The sequence below is a fragment of the Herpailurus yagouaroundi genome, unplaced genomic scaffold (assembly GCF_014898765.1).
Source record: "Herpailurus yagouaroundi ecotype Mexico unplaced genomic scaffold, PumYag 212, whole genome shotgun sequence".
Lineage (NCBI taxonomy): Eukaryota > Metazoa > Chordata > Mammalia > Carnivora > Felidae > Herpailurus > Herpailurus yagouaroundi.
This window is the reverse complement of record NW_024412443.1, coordinates 231,812-249,921: the sequence shown is the minus strand read 5'-3', so window position 1 is coordinate 249,921 and position 18,110 is coordinate 231,812. Positions and strand designations below refer to the sequence as shown.

The 18,110-nt window shown below is 41.9% G+C and overlaps 1 pseudogene; it reads left to right on the top strand.

The window, feature by feature from the left end:
* Window positions 1-2,794: 2,794 nt before the first annotated feature.
* LOC121016658 (T-cell-specific guanine nucleotide triphosphate-binding protein 2-like) lies at window positions 2,795-15,480 on the top strand (annotated as a pseudogene).
* Window positions 15,481-18,110: the final 2,630 nt, after the last annotated feature.

Below are 18,110 nucleotides of genomic sequence, written 5' to 3'. Positions count from 1 at the left end.
CAAACGTCTATTGACTGATGATGGAGAAAGAAGGTGTTGTGTATATATACAATGGAATATTAATCAGCCATCAAGAAGAACAAAAAGAATGAAATATTTCCATTTGCAATGACATGTATGGAGCTAGAATATAGTCTGCTAAGTAAAATATGTCAATCAGTGAAAGACAAATACCATATGATTTCACTCATATGTATAATTTAAGAAACAAAACAAATGAACATATGGGAAGAGGAAGGTGAAAAGAAGAGAGGAAAAAAACACACCACAAGAGACTCTTAATGATAGAGACCAAACTATGGATTGATGAAGGAATGTGGGTGGAAGATGGGCTGGATGGGTGATGGGCACTTGTGATAGCAATGGGTGTCATACATAAGTGATGAATCACTGAACTTTACTCCTGAAACCAATATTGCTCTGTATGTTAGCAAACAAACATTTAAATTTTTTTTAAAAAAGGAAAAAGAAGAAAAAACTAAAAACTAAAATTAATACATAAAAAGTGCATTTTCTTTCCTCTCAGAACATTTCTTTATAAAAAATTTGATATCTTTCAACAATAAGTGCATACCTAAGAATGAAATGCCTGTGTCTTTTCAACTTGAACATCTAAGTTACCACAAACTTTCCAAATAATTTCCTACCGATTTTAAGTTAGCATTTATGTTTGTACTTGATTGTTCATCATTTTTGCTGTTGTTATTATAAGTATGTAAGCTCTTCTGTGAATGTAAGTATCTCTTGTAGACTTAACCCTACAGTGAGATTGCAGGCATTTTATAGGGCAAGATTAGGAAGAATTTTCTGGGATTACCTAGTGGACTCTCTTCCTCATGCTACACACACAGTGATATTGGCTGATGGGTTTTCACAATTCCACAAGTAGTGAGTACCTACTTGCTAATTTTCCATAAAAAGCTACTACTTTGATGTGCATGAGTGAACATTTTTAAAATTCAAAACCACTTCTTTGACTGGGAACTCCCTGAGAACTCCATAGAGCCCTTCTGTTCCATGAAAGGCTGCCTACAAGACCAGCCTATGGGAGCATGTGAAACTGTTGGAGACCCACATTCAAACCCACATGCCCTGGTTCTGCCCCAAAATTCCCACTGACCCCACAGTGGTATAAGTTTCACACCCATCTGTAGGCCTTGTGATGCAACTTCATGCTCTTCTCCTTGGGGCAACCAAGCTAGCTCCCTCTGGGGTGGATCATGCTTGCTTCATTGCCCCCCAGACTTCTCTGGCTACAACCATCTCCAAGACCTAGACTCACCTTCCCCATGGAAGTAATGGACCAAGACACAAGTTCCACTCAAGGCAATGTGAACTTTTTCACATTGAAAACTCCCCAGTTTTCTCTATGCAGCATGGGAGCCACATCACAAGACTCCAGTGAGGGTTTCATGGTATGATCCAGGTGAAGCTCTCAGCAGGGCTCCTAGCACCTCTCAGTGAATCCTTTCTTGTCTTACTAGGATCTCTGAGGAAGACAGTCCTCTGTTTTTTCTTACTCCCTCCAACTTTTATTACAGTGTATGATGGTACTATGTCTGTGAGTCTGTCTGGACTCGGTGTTTTGTATGCATTTTCTTCAAACTCTATTAGTTAAGCAATATTATTATTCCTGGTTACAGATGAAGAAACATTGTCTTACATATGAGAAAATACCTCAAATCCAATATTTAAACCCTTAGTGTGATTCTCTGTTTCTGTCTAGACAGAGGAGAGGACAATCCTACATAATGCTATATCTCCAGTACCATAGCCTAAGGCATTGCTAGATGCTGAGATGCTTCCCTTGGGGATGGGGGTCCACTTATTGCTATGAACTGCCATTGACCCCTCCCTGAAAAACCCTTCCTAATTTGGGGAGAGAATGGAAATCATAGTTCTCTCTAAACTCCCATCCTCACTCCACATTAAAGAAAACTCACTTATTTGTAAGTGTGAGGAAAAATTCCACTGTGTCTCCAGTTCTCAGAAACTTCCTGGAAACTTGACACCCAAAGGAAGATAGAAATGTTGAGTGAAATGATTAGTGGATTCTGGAAGTTCAGAGGGAAAGAAGTTAATGGGAATATTATGTGATCACCATCCCATTTGCTTGGGGACCCGGATCTACTGAGGCCTGTGCCCATAAAATCTTCAGGGTCCTATACTATGGGCCCCTGTGACAGACTAGAGGTACAATAGGTCAGCAAGGATGGTGCCACCTCCTGCGAGGAGTGGAGGTACCCTGAGGTTGGTGAAGGAGTGAATAACTTGGTGGTGGGCAGAGCACACATAAAGTTGGCTAGAAGCCAGAAAGATGGAACCCTGGGCTGGATCAGACTAGTGGAGTCTTCTGGAATGGGAGTGGTAGCCAGTGGAAGGTATTTTAGTGGTGTCTGGATTACCATCTTCTCCTCAGGCTCAATTCTGATTCTCCTCACCCTTTACCTCTTATCCACCAAATTGGAATTCCGTGTTTGTCATATTTAAGGACACTATATACTTTGCTCACAAGGTCAGTAGTGGAGGATGAGGAAGGGTTAGTGGAGGAAATAGGAAAGGCTGTAAGGCCTCTTTTATCTAAATTTCCTAAGAGTATGCTTCCCTTGCCATTGCACCAAAATATTTAAGACCTCTCTTGTCCCTTCTTCAAAAAACTTGGGTTTTTGTTTGTGGGGGACAAGGAGGTTCCCGGAGGCCTTATGTGTCATCCTGGTTCCTAGGAGATAATCTCCTGGGTGAGTTATCTTCTCACTGACTTGGTTGTATAAAGAAGTTTCTTCTGCCCCTGACCATGCTATGGATTCTGCTGGCATCTAAACTTGTCCTTAGTATGGGCTGGGAAAGGATCAATGTTCTTATCAGCAGTCCCCTGTGGCCAGGCCAGCCAGAAAAGACACGAACAGGACAGGAGCCCTTGAATCCTTCCTCTGATTTGTCTAAATCCCATCATCACTTCTACATGCACCCATATCACCCTGACTTCTCTATTAGGTCACTGAAAAAAGTTGATATCCTCAATGAGTATAGTATAAGTCACTGAAAATTGGCTTGTTTTCTTGTAAAGTACATATGTGACATTGATGCCAAGGCATCTTTTCCAAGACATCCAGTTAAAATAAACATGTTACCAACTATACAACTGGATAAAGAGCCTGGTCATTCCACCCATGATATTCTCTTCTTTGAAAGTCCTGGATGTCTTCATAAACTGACCACCTGAGTCACTTTGCTTTTCCCTTCCCATGTTTTAATCACCACCCTTATGTTTTAAATGTACCAAGAGAGAGTGAATTCCCAAACCCTAGACATCCCACTTTTAGCCCCAATAAAGATAGAATCACAAGTCCTCATCGCTCAACCTCACTGTGTGTCCCTATGCATGCCATGTACACTCCAGCACCTGTGAGTAATGCAACTTATTTTTGAAAGTTCCTTGGTGGTTTTTGCTGTGGTGTGTCTTGCAATCATAATAAGAAGCACAAGGGCCAGACCAGCCACAGCATTGGCTATGGCCAGGGGAAATGTCTATGCTGGATAGCCACAAGTATTAGGGGCCCAAGTGAGTGCCCCAGTCATTTCCAGACACTAACACCACTATCAATAGGCTGAGACTGACACAAACGAAGGGGTCAAGTCCTAGAAAGTACTTGCAGATCTCATGTTAAATGCTTGGTATAGAAATATACAATTGGGTCTTGGAACTTTTAATAAAATGATTCCATTAGGTTCATTTTCCTGTGACCTTAGCTGTCAGCAGATACTTGGTACACTTTTGTTAGATGAAGGAAACACAATATATTTTTGTATATCCTTAATTTACTGCTGACAAACAAATAACTTTTAGTTCTAAAGTCTATTGCGAGCTCCTCCACATCCCTGATGATAGCAAGTAGTGGCTAGGACAGAATACGAGGACCCTGAGGTGGGTGTGGGATGTCGGCACAACACTACACTTTTTCACACCATTTCTGTGACCATGTCTGACCTATCCATGGACTTTGCACCTTTATGCTCACCTGAGAACTTGTGTTGGGTCCTGTTAAAGAGGGTGATGAGACCTCAAGTCCCCACTTCCTGCTCTTCTTGTTCATGCTTTGTGTCCTGGTGTTACTCAGACATTCACACAACACCTGACCAAGCCCTAGGCCCAGTGCCTTCCAGTGCATTTCTGCATGCATATTTCCCCACCAGGCCAGTTTGGGGCCAGGCAACTTAGCAAGAAGTTGCAGGGTTCTCCAGCAGTGGCCAGTGTGCAAGTGTTTGTATAGGTGAGCCTCTAGGACACTGAGGGTAGAGCACTAACCCAGAGGTTGAGAGAGGCCACCAAAGATCAACCTGGGATGCAAGTGGCCTCCATTCTCCTTTCTTTGCAGACCCTACTCATGTTATTCCTCTGGTATCCATCTCTGAAGAGTAGTTGAAGGTCCCCTTCAGAAAGGGACATAGGCCCTTATGGAGGGAGCCCAGGGAGCAGATTCAACTAGAGAGGGCAGGGGTGCTTAGATGGAGAAACAGAACTGTGAGCAAGTTTTCCAAAGTCTTCTCAATGAGACCAGCAGTAATATATGCATCTCTTAGTTCCACACAAAAACTAAGTACACAATGGACACACACACACACACACACACACACACACACCACTAATCGGAAAAAGTGTTTCACCACAAAATTAGTGTTTGTTCTACTCTCATTTGTTATAATCAGTTAACTTTTTCAAAAATGCTGATCATACTCATAAAACACATTTCACCACCTAAGACACAGAATGAAGACACTTGTTAGTGGACTTCCCATTCAGGGTGATATGCAGGTCACACCTGACCTAATTATCCTGAGAACCAACCAGAGAGACTCACAGAGAACTGGGACCCACCTTGTACCAGATGTGAAGCCTGAAGCAACAAGGACTTTTGTCAGCACAAAACCCAATGTGGGTTAAAGCCCCAGGTGTGTTATCTGATCATCACAGGGAAAGGCTAAGAGGAAATCAATATCCTGATTTATCCCAGAAAAGTATAACAAACCTCACATGCTCCATGTGCATGGTGCTGAGCAGGCCAGAACTAACCTGGGAAGATGATGAGAGACACATTGTTTCCACACTGGAGAGCTGGATGGGTTTGGAGCAGACAAGGAGATTGTGTTCTAAATTCAGTCCCTGAAGAATGTCAGAGAGGGTCCCTGCAGCAAATACTCACTAAAATGGATAATCCAGTCCCCAAGCTCTCCTACCCTGGTGTCAGGCTCTACCTTTCATGTTTTTGTGCTAACAGGGTTATTAGGAAAGTTGGGTTGTAGCCTTTCACTTACCTGTTCCAGAAAGCAGCAGTTTACCATAACACAGCAGATAGTATTGTCTTCGTATAAAGTTACCCTCCCTGGGATAAGGTTCAGCCCTCAGGCAGAGACAGTACCCTCTGGGACCATCCAGAACTGGTTATAGGTCCCAGTTGTTCCAGAAGGATGAAAGAAATGTGTTGGGGTGGGGTTGTACTAGGAAGAGCCTAGCGAGAAGGAGGGAAGAGGAGCTGGAAGGACAGTGGAATTTTGTAGTATTTTCTGCACTAGCACCACTCCTGCTCAGAGTTCAATCATTTCTATATAAAGGAGTCAGAAAGGCCCCAGCTCCAGGAGGAAGGAATGCAGATAAGACCAGTTTCAGTGTCTATGCCTAGAAATCACTCCAGTTCTCAAAAATCTGATGCCCCAGGTTCACTTCTAATCTGGAGGGCAGGGAAAATGCAGGATCTGCATGAATGACTGGGCCCATACCACTAAGAAGTCCACATGCAGCCTCTGTGAGGGTAGCCCCTCAGATGGGTGCACACACTGCCCATAAAATCGTTTCCTGTGGTTGCCCAACATGTCTACCTCAGGGGCTCACTGGCTTCTACCCGCTGAGATCAGAGTGCAGATGCTACATCCACTGTGGAGTTTTCTTTCTGACCCTAGCTGTGACCTCCCCTGGTGTCAATGCACCTTCCCCCACCAGGTGAAGGCTTGAGTCCCAGCATGGTCACTACTGATTGGATGACTCTGGACATCTATTTAACCTCTCAGTGATGGTCATGCCCTCATTCTCATGTGGGAGCAGAAGGGAAAAAAACTCAGCATGTTTGCAGTCAGGAGACACAGGGAGGGATCTTGTGACTGTAACAGGGTGATAGAGAGGGTCCGCTTTACAAAGTGTCTGCCAAGATTGCTAATGTCCACAACAAGGTGTAAAACTCTTATGCAGCCAAGAGACTGTGAACACGACATCACAACCCTTGATCCCTCCCCTGTGTCAGAAGAGCATAGCTAACAACCTAGGAGAAAAGAAGACAAGCTTTTGCAAGGAATGTGTTTTCCCTTTAAGACAACAATAAGGGCTGGACATTGGCTTTCCTAGCTCTGATGATCTCCAGAGAAAGAGGCTGGACTGCCCTTCTTTGTCTGACACTGAGGAGGTAGGGGGCCAACAGGTTTGAACTGTGCCTGTCCCCCAATATCCCAAGAGGGATGCCAGTGTGAGTGAGCAACAGATGGTCACTCCTACCTGAGGGACATTCATCACCCCGAGCCATCAGCAGGATCGCACCTGTACCACATATGTGTTTCATTCCTAGTACTCTTGTTCCCCTGAGCTACCCCATTCTGTGTAATGGAGGTGGTAGGAAGAAGAAAGATGAGAGAAGCTGACTTTTCCTGTCCTTGATGCAGGTGTCTCAGTTGGAGGAGGGACTGAGCCATGGAAGGGGAGATTTCAATTCTATGAGTCTGGAGATTGTTTATTAGACTAACTGGACCTACTCACCTGAGTGAAACCAGGCGACAGGATATTTCCTGAGCCATTTCTTCTGTCACCAAACAGGAAGTGTCTGTTTTGTGTCGTACATTTCAGAGACCATGCTGATCTCCATGACTACTTGCCCTTTCCAGCATGTGTCATGCCCTCAGATCAAAGTTTCAGAGCCTTCATCCAATGGCAACCTGAAGACTTACTCAAATGTGTGGGGTAAGAAAGGACCACATCTATTTATTCCACCTCAGCAACTGCTTATAGTTAGCAAGCTTGCAGAAGGCATTTCAGGCAGATAAACACTGCCTGAAAAATGCTTGTCCAACCATGGACTGACAGCTCTAGACAACCCTAGATATGCCTATCCTCCTTCCTCTCACTCCTGTCCCTGCCTTGATTACTCAGATCGCCAGTCCTAGTCTGGTGTCAGATGGAGGCCTTGCACTCAGCTTTCTGGATAGGCCTTTAGGTGTTGAAAGGATGATTGTACAAATATCAGATAGATTGACACTTCTTGAAAACATATGACTAAGAGGAGGTGGCACACCCCAAAAAAAGACTCAATTTGATTGCCTGCTTGGACCTTGTGAATTTTCCTGGGCCCAGTTCCAAACCATATCAGTTGTCTAAGAGGTGGACTAGCCTGGAAAGAAAAACCCAAACTTAGAAAAGTTTTGCACTGTGACCCCAAGTGCAGTCTGCAATTTTTGTTTGCCTCTCATGGGCTCCATATTCTACCATGGATTCCTGCTCCATGTGGGAGAAGGAGCCTAGCAGAGGTCTGCAGACCTCTTATATGGCTGAGAAAGTGTTTCACCTGCAGAGGCAGCAGCTGTGCTTATGGCCAGGGAACAATTCCACTTGATAAGGGCCCCAAAGTGAGCATTGCACATCTGTTCTCACCCACTTGTCTTGAGGAAGGGTCATGTGATCACAGGGGGACACAGGACCAGAAGGTTTGACTGTGGACTGTGAGGTGTGCACTCAGGGCATCAGGCCCCAGGCCACTGAGTACTGTGGCCACTAATGACCAGAGGAGAAGGGGCTGAGAGCTTGGTCTCAGCAGCAAAGCTCTTTGCAAATGACCAGTGAGGTAATTTGCCAAGTGCCTATGTGCTGTCTCTGTCCTCAGTCATGTATAGTAATTGCATAATTTTTGTGCTCGTGGTTGTGAGTCTGTGCATGTCTATCCTAATATGTGGTCAGTTTGAAGCTGGGCAGCAGGTAGATTTTCAGTTCTACTTGTTCTTCATAATATTCCTAAATCCCACCCCACCTACTCACTCCCAGATTCGATTATAGCTTATTACTCTCATCTCCCTCTATCCAGTCTCTTGCAAACTGTGGGTTGTGATTTTACTCCTTTATGATATCACTGGCACTTAAATTCCACCCTAAGCCTATAAAGCTTTAAATAAACAAACAAAGAAACAAACAAGGGTTTAGGCATGATGCACTTTCTAATAAATGCCAGTTTTAGTGTGTGTACATCTGCACCCAAATATGTGTTAATCTCAGGATACAGGCATTTTTCTGTCTGTTAGCAAGTCTGACTCTAGACTTTGAGGTGTGCACCTGGGGGAGCATCAGGCCCCAGCCCACTGGGTGCTGCAGACACCGCAGACCAGAGCCAACCAAACAGGGCCCCAGCCCCAGAATGATTATCATACACTGCTGAGAAGTAGCCAAGCTCTGTGGAGCCCCCAAGTGGGAGCTTTCTGTCACTCAGTACAAAAAAAACCCCATCACTGTCAGGGTACCTGAGTCTCAGGTATTTCTTACCTTACTACAGAGGGCTGTAATTTGCTGTCTATGTGTGTTCATCTGCATCCAAGCTAGTTGTCAAGTTCCTGTGTGGGTCTGCATCTTTGCCTTGTAGTTGTTTCTGGAATTTTAGTCTTTCTTGTCCCCTACTTCCTCCCTGAACAATTTCTCAGTCTTTCTGCCATCATAGAATTGATTCTCTCTCTTTGTCAGAGAATATTTCTCTGAGGTCCCCAAAATATGGCAGGATGGAGAGAATCATGACTGACTACACACAAAAGAATATGCACAGCAAGAATTTGAAAAGAACTGAGCTATTTTTCTGTTTTAAATATTTTACTTTCTTATGTAATATAATGATCACCTATACACTAAATAATCATACAAAGGAATAGAATATCTCTAACAGCTTATACCTCCCTTTCTGTTCCTATTCACTCCATTTCTGTCCACAGCCCTGGGGAACAATTTCATGAAGTACACATTTATGATTCCTTTCTTTTATTTGTACACTATCACTTACATATGCATGCTTAACCTATAAATGGTTTAGTTTTCTTGAAACTTTATTTAAGGGGAATTTTCCTCATTCTTGGTATTTAATTAATCTCAATACTACCCTAAAAGATTAATTCCTCTGTATATACTTGTGGTTTATTCTTTTCAATTCTATGTAGCTCAATTTATTTATCCATTCCCTGTCAATGCTTAGACTCTCATTTTGCACAGTTATGAAAAATGTTGTTAGGAGCACATGTGCATATGTTTCTTGTACAATTTTGAAGAGTGAGTCTTTGGTATAGTATTAGGAGTGGAACCTGAGTCCTGAGGCACTTGAATATACAATTTAAAAAGATTTAGCCTGGGGTGCCTGGGTGGCGCAGTCGGTTAAGCGTCCGACTTCAGCCAGGTCACGATCTCGAGGTCCGTGAGTTTGAGCCCCGCGTCGGGCTCTGGGCTGATGGCTCAGAGCCTGGAGCCTGTTTCCGATTCTGTGTCTCCCTCTCTCTCTGCCCCTCCCCCGTTCATGCTCTGTCTCTCTCTATCCCAAAAATAAATAAACGTTGAAAAAAATAAAAAAAATAAAAAGATTTAGCCATATTGTTTCTTCAAAGTGATTGCACTGAATTAAATTTTCAGCTTCCATCTTTCAGCAATTATATCAAAGTACATTATCACCAATACCTGATATTGTCCAGAGTTTTAAATTTGCAATTTAATCAGTATACAATGTAATTTCATAGTACACAGATGTGCATTTGCCTCGTTATTAGTGAATCTATATTTCTCTCTCTCTCTTTCTCTCTCTCTCTTTTGACCAAACTATTTCTTTTTTTGAGAAATTTGTTCATGTCTTTTGCCCACTTCCATGCTGAATTTTTTGTTTTTCTTAGTGATTTCTGGAATTTTTAAAATACCTTCTTTCCATTAATCCTTAGTGATTACATTTGTGCAAATATCTTCTCCAGATCTATGGAGATTTTTAAGTTTTCTTTTTGTATTTGTTTCCATGAAGAGAAAATTTTCATTTCAATATAGTCAGATGAATCACATTGGTCAGTCTGTTTTACACAGATGTCATCTGGGTATCTTCATTCATCATCACATTTAAGAAATCTTTATCTAGGAAGAACTATATTTTCTTCTACAGTTTCCATTTGAGATTTAGGTATTAAATGCCTAAATTAATTAATTTAATTAGTTAATCTGGAGTTTATTATAATAGTGATGTAAGTAGAGATTCAGTAACCTCTGTCCATATAGAGAACAGGTTTGTCAGCTTCACTTACTAGATAGTTCCCTCTGACATCCCCTGAACTTCTCCCATGCAACAGAATTCCACACATACCTGAATCCTATACAGAGCTCTGTGTCTCTTTCTGTGGGTCAGCTGGTCTAGCACCCAACTGTCTTAGATACTATAGAATTGAAATAAATGTTATCTGAAACAGCAAATCCTCTTATGTTCTTCTTCTAAAGAAACTTTGGTATTTTCCTCTTGATATTCCATACAAATCTTAAAATCCAGGCTCCTTCCTCTCTCTGTGTCTCCCTTCCTGCTGCTTGCCAATTTTCCCCCAGAATACCTTCTACTTGTTTAAGTTGTTCATGAGATGTGACCCCATGACTTTCCAGTGTTGTCCATGCCCAATGGAGACAATCTGGCAGCCAGCAACATGGCTCCTAAAATGAAAGAAACAGAAAGACAAATGTTATAGTCCCTCTCCTTTCTGATAGAAATGCTTCTCTCATTCAGTGGGTATTTGGAAACTTGCTCATTGTCTTCCTCCCTGCCCTCAGTTATCCCATGGGACTCTGGGCTAGATGACTTCCCAAGGGTTATCAGACACCTGCCTCCCAGGGCTTCTGGTGTCTCTCTGCCCTCCCCCAACTCCCTAAGGCACATGAAGTCACAACAGCCTTATGTTTCCTTTCCTGGAACTGCTTGTTCTGTGGAGAAATGATGGTTTCACTTTCATGTCCTATAAATGTGGGCCTACAACAACTATCAATCAGCCAAGTTTTCCTGAAGGAGGGGCTTGAGTAAGAGGCTGTATTCTTCCTGCTGTCTTACCCACTTTTACATGGTCAGGACAGAAGCTCTCCAGCCCCTTGCTGAGCATAGTGACCTCAAGAGCACCCAGTGCCTGTATTTCCCAAGGAGGACAGGTCTGAGGAATATTCCTGTTCCAGGAGTTCCAGGGAACACTTCACTAGCCTCAGCATTTTCTGCTGCATTAGTGAGAACATCATGATCTCTGACATCAGAAACCTGTTTCTTCTCTGAAGCTCTTGAGTGAGCAGACTGTCTACTTGCAACGTTGGGATGCTGGCTTGTTCTTAGAAGGTTGAGGGGTAGCCCTGGCAGGTAGAGAATTAAGATTTAATCCAGCTGTTCATGCCACTCTCTATGGAGAAGAAAGAACCATTTTCTGAAAATGCCTCTTTTCCTTCTTTTTTAAATAAGAAAATTTATGAAAATGTAGAATAAGCAGAATGCTTATTGGAAGTCTCCAGTTGGAATCTTCTTTTTTTTAACTTTTAAAATTTACATCCAAGTTAGTTAGCATATAGTGCAACAATGATTTCAGAAGTAGATTTCTTAGTGCCCCTTACCCATTTAACCCATCCCCCCTCCCACAACCCCTCCAGTAACCCTTTGTTTGTTCTCCATATTTAAGAGTCTCTTATGTTTTGTCCCCCTCCCTGTTTTTATATTACTTTTGCTTCCCTTCCCTTGTGTTCATCTGGTCATTTCAATACTCTGTAAGTTTTGATAATTGGTAACAATGCAGAGTAAATATATATTTTTTGTCCATTTAGGCTATAACAAAATACCTCAGACTGGGTGGTTTCTAACCACAAATCTATTACTCATAATTCTAAGTGATAGGAAGACCCAGATCAAGGCACCTGCAGATTCAGTGTTTAGTGAAAACTCACTTACCAGGTAGACATTTCTTCCTGTCACCCTACATAATGGAGGAGCTCTCTGGGCTCTTAAGAGACCATTTAAGAATGGAATTAATCGGGGCGCCTGGGTGGCGCAGTCGGTTAAGCGTCCGACTTCAGCCAGGTCACGATCTCGCGGTCCGTGAGTTCGAGCCCCGCATCGGGCTCTGGGCTGATGGCTCAGAGCCTGGAGCCTGTTTCCGATTCTGTGTCTCCCTCTCTCTCTGCCCCTCCCCCGTTCATGCTCTGTCTCTCTCTGTCCCAAAAATAAATAAACGTTGAAAAAAAAAAAATTAAAAAAAAAAAAAAAAGAATGGAATTAATCCATTTATGATCTCTCTGCCCTAGGAACTGTCAAAAATTCACCAACTAGTACCAGAAATTTGAGCATACACTTCATCTATGAATTTTGCAGAGGAAACAAACATTCAGGCCATGGCAGTAATATAGATAAAATTTGTCTGTGGAGTTTCAAGTGAATTTCCACCCTCACTTTAGAATATAGAGCTCTTGCCCTATTTTAAATGCATTTCCATATTCTTGAACTATAAATATCCCTTCTTTGAGATTCTCCATTCAACTAGTAATTTCATCTGCCTGTTTCCTTCCTTAGTAAATAGTTAAATAAAATGCTTATCACATATTCCTATTATATATGTTCGAGGGTCATGATTTCCCCTCTGTTGACAATTGTCCTTGCAGAACATGTAGGATGGGGATAAACTTTGAGCATGCTTCTACTGGTATGATCACTGGTAGCCCCTGAGATAACCTTATGTGTATAAATATTTTTAAAATCACAGTTTCCTTACTGACAGTGATTTATAAAGACCCCATCAACAACGCAATAATTATTTCCTTGAATTGCCTTGATTTAATCATATCTATATTTTAAACTGTGCAGAGTTGAATAAGGAAAATTAGAGCTCTTGTATACTGCCTTTGCCACTTCCTGTCTCATGTTCTAAATCTCACCAAATTCTTCCATTAAGGAGATTAAGATGCCATGGGGCAATTATTACCACAAAGACTATGTGCTTGACTATCCTCCTTATAGAACACACATCCTGGCAGGTTTTTCTCTGCCTCCTACCTCTCCCACAAGACAAGTCCTGCTCCTATTTGCTGAAGTATATGGGAAGTGAGGTATGTCTATAATTCTTCTGTGTTCTGTGATGTGCAGGCCTGACTGATTCTTCCTACAGAATGGGAAGGTTTTGGACATTGTATTGAGGAAATGGAATTCTAGGAAATCTGTATTCTGGGAAAATGCAGACTGTCTACATTAATTTCTCATTGCTTAGTATCATATTAACACAAATTTACTGGCTAAGACAGCAGCCCAGATTTATTCACTTATAGATCTAGAGAGAAGTTGTCCAAAATAAACCTTAAAGTAACCAAAACCATGGTGTCATTAGGGCTGAATCTTCTTGAGGGTCCATGAAACAATTCATTTATTTGCTTTCTCCAGATTTTAGAAGCTGTCTGAGTGCCTTAGCTTCTAGTTCTCCTTACATCTTTCTGGAACTTCAATCCAATATGTGATTCCATCACTTCACCTTTTTTCTGCACTCATCCTTGCCTCTTTCTATAAGTTCCTCTCTGACTATATCACCACATTAAATTAGTAATGCAGAGGGTTCCTGTCTCTGGAAAGCTTTATTAGAATTAAAGTAGCTCTACAAGAGGACAAGGTAAAAGATGTGGCTGACATAATTCAGGAATCCCTTTTAGAAGCAGAAAATGCTTACATGGATGTGGCTATGATTGGGAAGTCAGGGACTGGGAAGTCCAATTTCATCTATTCCATGAAAAGACTTAGTCACAAAGAGAATGTATCTTCTGATAGTATTGGAGTTGTGGGGCCACCATGAAGAAAACCCCTTGAAAACATCCAAAATATCCCAATGTGAACTTCTGGGACATGTCTGAAACAGGAACACCCAATTTCCTCCCACATACATATTTAGAAGTGGTGGGATTTGCTAACTATGACTTCTTTCATCATTTATTCCTCTCAGTTTAACTTCAATGATTAAGTTAAAAAATCAGGGAGATAGGCAAGAAGTTCTACTTTATTAGAGTCGGTGTGTCCAATAATTTATATAAGAAGAAGAATAGCAAACTCAGGTCCTTTCAAAAGGCAGAGAGTGCTTCAGCAGTTAGGAGACAACTGCCTGGGTAATCTCAGCACCATCAGAGTGCCCAAGTCATGCATCTTCTTGGTCTCCAACTTTGACCTGGATGACTTCGATTTCCCAAGACGGGAAGAGACATTCCTGAATAGGCGCCCTGTTCATAAGTGCTACTCCTCTGTGGTCCTGTTGCTCAGTTTGTCTGATGCTTCCATTGAGATGAAGAGAGCGTTCTTCAAGGAGAACATCGGGCTGGATACCCTGAAATCATCTGCTTTGACCTTCATCCCCTTCATGGCATGCTTCATTGACTTTGATTTGTTCCAGCATGAGAAGTGCTTGAACCTTTACTAAAGCTACTTCAGTTTGGATGAAAAGTCAGTCAGAGAGATTGCCATGAACCTGGGCATGTCTGTGGAAGAGATCAAGACTTTTACCAAGTCCTTGAATTTCTGGTTACTTATGAAGATGAAAGCATAACAGCTAAAACCATGAATTGTGCTAAATACTATTGCTCGATGAACGGAGGCCTCCCGTGTACCCATTTCCCATTTTTGAAAATCTACTTTCGAGGCACCTGAGTGGCTGAAATTTACACAAATGTCAGTTTTAGAAAATTTTTATTGAACATCTGACTCTTGATTTCAGCTCAGATCATGATATCCCCATTCGTGGAATCGAGACCCAGGTCAGTCTCAGTACTGAGCATGGATCTTGCTTGGGTTTCTCTCTCTCTCTGCTCCCTCTCCACTCACAATCTCGATCTCTCTCAAAACAAATAAGTTAAATAGAATACACTTTAAAAAGGAATGGACAATTTTGATTGGGATTGCATTGAATGTGTAGAAAGCTTTGGGTAGTATTGACATTTTGACAATATTTATTCTTCCAATCCATGAGCACGGAATGTTTTTCCATTTCTTTATATCTTCTTCAATTTCCTTCATAACAAACTGAGGCTTGGTGGGGGGTGGGAGGGAGGGGAGGGTGGGTGATGGGTATTGAGGAGGGCACCTTTTGGGATGAGCACTGGATGTTGTATGGAAACCAATTTGACAATAAACTTTATATATTGAAAAAAAATAAAAAAATAAAAAATAAAAAGGAATGGACAGAAATCTCTTTAAGAAAAAGGAAATATTTCTGCAGTAGAACTTCATCAGTACAGTGATCATTGATGCTAAAATTACCTTGCACAAGACATTACAGAACTTAAGCCTAAAGATGTCACAGAGATGGGTTGATTTGCCAAAAAAAATAACAAATGGGACTCAGGTCTTGTCTCCTCTTAGTGAGGTTTGGGTCCTCTTACACCCACCACCAAGGTCAACTCTTCAATAAGTGGAAGGAATGTCATTCCACTGGAGAAAAACCATTGTTTCACATTGACACTCCACTGCTATACAAAGGGGACTTGACAATGGCTTCTCTGCATTATCTAGACTATTTTGCTTAAATCATGACAGAAATGTACCCTATGTTTTTCATTAATCTCCATGTGTTATGAGGCAATTTACATTTGTTTGATTTATTCAGATAATAAGCTTTTGAACACAATCAAGATAACTCTTGTCCATTGGCTTTTTACAACTGATTATCTCCAGTCATCATATTAATAGCTTTCTCACAAAACTAAGTATGGGAACATGTCTAAGTCAATAGCTTAGTGTGTAGTGGAGCACTGAAGCAAGAGTGAGGAAGTTTAAAGAGGATTAGGGAAATGTTTCCAGATGCTATGGGGGAGCAGAGAGAAGGGAACAAAGTCAGGGTTTGTATTCCTAAGATTTTATTAACATTATATGGGCCAAGAGACTAGTGAACAAGACACAGTGAGGGTCAGGAGATATGGGAGAGTGAAGATGAATTGAGAAGGAGACTACAAAGCAAAGATGAATTGAATTAGTGAAGTTGTAAGAATAATGTGTTTTGCTTCCACCCAAATCTACATCAAATTATGTAACAGGACTACCTCAAGACTCAAGGATTGTTAGAGCACTGCTACTGTAATCAAGAATTTCCTACATCGTCCCCATCACTGGTGTATGGAGGATGCTTTAGGGTGTAAGAGGTGTACCTGGGGGATGCTGTCCCTCAGATACTTGTTACTCTGAATGTTCTCCCAAGAAAGTGGTGGGCACAGAGGTATAGAATGGGACCCAAATGGGATACAATTTCCTATCCACTCCCTGCTGCTCCACTGCTCAGGAGAGGTCTCTTGTAGGACAGAAGGGGGTCAGTAAGGGATAAAGTGAAGGACTGTGCAGCTTCATGCATAACAGGTGTATGAAATACTCAGAGGGAAGGAGCTCTTGACCCTATTGTGTGACCACATTGCATTTAAAACTGTTTGTTCCATTGATTTTGATACACATTCCCAGTGTAGAATTTACACTCCCAGGATCCAGTCTGTTTGTCATCTTGCCATCAGATCACATCTATCATTATAAAAAGCATGAACACTGAGGAGTCCCCCCCCCCCCCCGCTTTTTTTCATCTTATCAACCAGAGGTGGTCAGCACTGGGACTTACACAAACTTCCCCTTCCCCACAAGTCATGACCTTTTCAAGATCCATGGGTCTCTTCTTCCAATTCAATGGTCTTCCATTAAGACAGCAAAAGAAAAATCCAAGGGTTTTATATGGATCCCTTTGGGAAAACAATTGTGATAAGATTAGAGTTACCAAATACTTACATCTGTGGGATTTGTTTTAAAGTTCCCTTATTTACAGATGAGATTGTAAAATGAATCTTTCACTGTGGGAGGGAAGAACTCAGAGGAAGGTGGAAGTAGGGGAATAAGTTTTAGTGCTTTGGTCTTATAAGCCTTGTCCCAGGGTGAAGAAGAGTGTTCATGTGCCTACCTGACATTCGTGATTTCTCTGGCAGTGTGAAAGGAGGTGGCTGCTAAGAGGATGGAGATGTGTTAAGGTCTGGGAGAAGAAGATAGAGCTAAGAGGTGTCTGTAAATTAAGACCTGTGGGCCCAGCCAGTCAGTTATTGTGAGAGATTTTGGGCATTTATCATCTCAGCATCCAACAGTCATCCAGATTCTGTCTGAGGGGGCTTCTAAAACTTCTCCAGGAGGCACCCTGATGGTTGTCCATCACTATGGGTATCTGGAGTGAGTCTTGCCATTCAGCAGCCCTCAATACCACCTCACTGTGCCTTAATCTTTGTGTTCCCCACGAGACCTCCCCTTGAACATAAAACTCCTTTTCATGACCTGAATTTGGGGATAGTGGCTTAGAGAACCAGAGAATTGGTGTTGGTGATAAAGAAAAACTCCTCAGGCATCTTACAGTCTTCTTACCAGCTGGGTCAGTGGTAAAACAGCCCCCTACCTAACTTCTATCCACTCCAGGGACTGTGAGATGACATATTGGTTCTCTGAAGTAGGTCATTGTTGGAACAAGTGATGTGAAAAGTTCAGTTCCCAGGCCACTTGGGTCACTCCTATTGCAGCGGTCCTAAGTCAACATAGTAGGGACAAATGAAATCACTTCCTGGGAGTCACCATCAAGAAAGGAGGGGGTAAACTTTAGTGATCTTTGTTGGGATGCCTTTTCTCCTATATAATCTAATGACCGAGAACTTTTATTGAAAGATAATTGTAGGGTAGGCTACTGCTATCATATTTGACACTCATAACAAGCTGAGGTGTGGCCCTTTTATCTCTCACTTTTTTTCAAATGCAGCTCAAATTATTGCATCCTTTCCTCAAAGTCACAGAGCTGGGTAATGAAGAAAGTGGGATTGGACTCCAGGCATTTGGTTTTTAATGAAAGAAGACATTATTTGAAAGGTGATTTATACACAGTGTAGTTTCGATGAGTTAAACATATGGCTATTCTCATATGCTCCTTTTCTTCTCCTTCCAAGTTTGTATTTAAATTCCAGTTAGTGAACATACACTGTAATATTATGTTCAGGTGTAGAATTTAGTGAGTCAACACTGATATACAACACTCAG